General features: G+C 51.8%; 1 pseudogene; it reads left to right on the forward strand.

Annotated features, from left to right (window-relative positions):
- The first annotated feature begins 1,177 nt into the window (after window positions 1–1,177).
- Window positions 1,178–3,247, forward strand: LOC102720445 (annotated as a pseudogene).
- The last annotated feature ends 881 nt before the right edge of the window (window positions 3,248–4,128 follow it).

The following is a 4,128-nucleotide window of genomic DNA, read 5'->3' on the forward strand; positions in this document are numbered from 1 at the left end:
AATTAGTTCCTAAAAAAATACTGTAAAGTTCGGAAGTAGTTGTCAACTTGTCATAAATACAAAAACGATCTTCCAACCCACATACGACTTAAGTTAATTAACATATTAACATCCCCTTTGATTGGCTTACGCATGGCTATGGCTTCAGTCTCACGTGGGAAGATGCCAATGTCAGCACCAAGATAGTTTTGTTGAACAAATGGTGCCACATTTTTTTTTCTTGATTTCAGTCACTTTCTTTCACAATGTGATTGTTAAATCTCCCTATACATACATGTAATTTTTTATAACTCTCTTATTAGTATCTTTTCTTATTGGTTTTAATTTGTTTTTTCCATTTTTTATGTCCGTCTATATATATATATATGTATATATATTGGGAAAAGTATTTTAAATTCTTAGCCTCTTATGGCATCTCAATGTTTGTTTACCACACTAGCGTGGGTCCAGCAGCAAGAGACATTAACATTTGACCGGTTGTACAATGTATAAACATGACTGTGGGTATTAGCGTAGGACCTGTTTAAAAAGAAACACCAATAGCTGTCTCTATGACATCCTACTCTTGTAAGAACCACAACCACAGTAAAACTAAGATTCTTTATTTGCTTACTTCCGGTCATAAGCCTGTGATTGGTATTTGTCGTTTCCTATCTTCGTAGTACTTATTACTGGGCAGTAGGAACATACTAAATGCTTCCTACCTACTACCCCGTCCATAAATATTTAACACCATTAACTTTTTTTATACACGTTTGATTATTCGTTTTATTTAATTTTTTTAAAATATATAAAGATATATATATATGTATAAAACTATACTTAATAGTAAATAAAATGATATAAAAATAATTAGTAATTATGTAAAATTTATAAATAAGACAAATGGTCAAACATGTATTAAAAAGTTAACGACGTTAAATATTTAAGGACGGAGATAGTAGTTATTTAGTACATTGTGGGTACCCTTAGAGCAAGTATAATAGTAGACTATAAGTTGGCTATAAGCTGATGTGGATGAAAGAGATAATGAAAAAGAAGTGGAGTTGGTTCTCATGCGAGAGCCAGCTATACATCAACTAAAAAAATTTAATACAAAGTTAAGAAAAATAGATAAGAGATATATTGCTAGTAAGTTGGCTTTTTATTAAACTTGCTCCTAGGGGAATATCCCTCGTCTGTCGGCAATACTAGAGCAGAGCGGATGCTAGCCGCGCCCGGAGCGCGAGCGGACGGACATGGCGGCTCACGTGCTCGTCTTCCCGGGCCCGGCGCAGGGCCACATCAACTGCATGACGCACTTCGCCACCGGCCTCGCCGCCGCCGGCCTGCACGTCACGTTCCTTCACACCGACCAAAGCCTCCGCCGCATCGCCGCGGCGGCTCCGGTTCTTGTCCATCCCCGACGGCCTCCCCGACGACCACGCGCGCGCCGTCGGCGACATCCTCGAGCTCCTGGAGTCGCTGCGGACCAAAGGCAGCGTCGCGTACCGCTCCTTGCTCACTAGGCTTGTGCGTGCAGGTGATGGCGCCGGCTTCCCTCCGGTGACCTGCGTCGTCGCCGATGCCATCATGCCGTTCGCCGTCGACATCGCCGAGGAGCTCGGCGTGCCCGTGCTGGCTTTCGATCCGCACGGCGAGCGCTTGTAGCGTCTTGGCGTACCTGTCCGTGCCGAAGCTTTTGGAGCTCGGTGAGCTCCCCTTCCCGGCCGGCGGCGACCTCGACGAACCCGTGCGCGGCGTTCCGGGCATGGAGAGCTTACTCCGCCGACGGGATCTTCCGAGCCATTTCCGCATGCCCACCGACAACCAGATCGATCCCTCGCTGCAACTGCTCACAGAGATCACCGCGTGCAGCCGCAGAGCACGGGCGGTGGTGCTCAACACGGCCGCGTCCATGGAGGGGCCGGCCGTCACTCACATAGCGTCGCATATGCGCGACGTCTTCGCCGTCAGTCCTGTCCACGCCATGTCCCGGGCGCCGGCGGCCGCGGCCAGCCTATGGCGCGCGGACGACGGATGCACGGCATGGCTCGACGGCCAGGCTGACCGGTCGGTCGTGTACGTGAGCATGGGCAGCTTCGCCACCATCTCGCACCAGCAGTTCACGGAGCTCCTGTCCGGCCTCATCGCCGCCGGGTACCCGTTCCTCTGGGTGCTCCGGCCGGACATGGTCGGAGCGAGCCAGAACGCCGCCATCCAAGAAAGCCGTCAGGGCTGCAGGAGGGAACAGCAGGGCGCGCGTCGTGGAGTGGGCGCCGCAGCGGGACGTGCTGCGCCACCGCGCCGTGGGGTGCTTCCTGACGCACGCCGGGTGGAACTCGACGCAGGAGGTCGCCGCCGAGGGCGTGCCGACGGTGTGCTGGCCGTTCTTCTCCGACCAGCAGATGAACAGCCGGTTCGTGGGCGGCGTGTGGAGGACGGGGCTGGACATGAAGGACGTGTGCGACAGGGCCGTGGTGGAGAGGATGGTCAGGGAGGCGATGGAGTCCGCCGAGATCAGAGCGTCGGCCCAGGCGCTGGCGCGGCAGGTGAGGCGGGACGTCGCCGCCGGCGGCTCGTCGGCGGCGGAGTTCGAGCGGCTGGTCGGGTTCATCAAGGAGCTCAGCACGGACGGCAAGCATGGTGTTCATCAGCCGCACTCAAGCACTCAGAATTCAGACAATAATGAAAAGATGAGTTAAAATTCGGTCCGAAGGTTGCAGAGAAATATTTTCAGTTCTCACTATTATTCTTTTTTCCATCATGATGCATCTTGCGTAGAGTCGCTCTTCCTCTGAATTGTGAATTTGTGGGTCTGTGGCATGTCCTCTGGTGCGCGCGACACAGAAGCCAGTGGCCTTGAATTGAATTGCTACCGGTGTCTGCAAAAGAATCGATGTGTTTTGTGTGACCCTTCTACTGCATTTGATTGAAAGAAAGCAAATTTACGGCCGGCGTGACACTGACGAGATAACCAATCGCCGCTGCCACGGTCAGTCGGTCACTCGGTCGATAGGCCTTTTTCTCCCCGCGTTCCGGTCCACCATAACTCATAATACACTGTACTATGCGGAACGGACTGCTAAGAAAGGTACAGTTGGAAAAAGTTTTCTTCATATTTTAATATAGCCTTGAACTTTTAAACTTATGCTCACGGGGACACGCCCCAACAGGGCCGGGTCGGGGCTAAATTTACCCATGCAGGGTTTTGGGGACAGGGCCAGCGGAAGAACCCACGGGGACCAGAGTTTGTAAAAAAAAATCTTAGTCCATTGCCCATTATACATTGTTAATAAATTTATTAAGCTTTTGGTCTATTTAAATAGTAACACCGGTTTTCCGTTGCCAAGCCTAGCCCTAAGACGGTTTGGTATAGTAACACCGGCTCCGCAATTGAAACATCTGACGTACAATTTAGTCTTTAAACCTATGATCCGTCGCAGGCGAGGCGACTAGGGTTGGCAACAGGACGGGACGGAGCTAGGTTGGGTCAGAACGGGCCTAGCCCTGACCCAGTGGCGAATCTAGAACAGAAATTACCAGGGGTCCAATATGTACTAATTATCTATTTTTTTACTTATACACTAATTAATATGATATAATTTAGTAAGAATTAGATAATTTACCCGGGGTCCGAGGACCCTAGGTAACAACACATAGGATCGCCACTGCCCTGACCCCCGCCCCAAAAAGGAAAAAAGGATGAAATTGTCCCCTGACCCCGACCCCGACGAATCCCTGGACTTGGATGGGGCCTCAGTTCCCCAAGAAAATGTGCACAGAGAAAGAAAAGGAGACTCACCGTCGGTCCGTTGTCGGAGAGGGAGGTGAAGACGCCGGGGTCGCGTCGTCGCCACCACACCTCTGCCGAGCCACCGCACAGCCACATCGCGCTGGCGCCGGACCACCGTGCTACCGTCATGCTGCTAGGTCACCATGTAGCCATGCAGCCTCGCCACCTCGCCATCGCCGGGCCATCGTGCCGCCATAGGGCCGCCATGCAGCCTTGCCCCCTCGCTGCCGCCGAGCCTTTGCGCCGCCGCCCCGCCCCGCCGCGCAGCCACGCTGTCGCCTGGAAGGTGAGAGAGGGAGAGACGAGAGAGCCAGCGAGGGAGCGTGTACTCTGTGCAGTGGTTAAGGTTTTCT

The sequence above is a fragment of the Oryza brachyantha genome, chromosome 7, assembly GCF_000231095.2.
Source record: "Oryza brachyantha chromosome 7, ObraRS2, whole genome shotgun sequence".
Taxonomy (NCBI): Eukaryota; Viridiplantae; Streptophyta; class Magnoliopsida; order Poales; family Poaceae; genus Oryza; species Oryza brachyantha.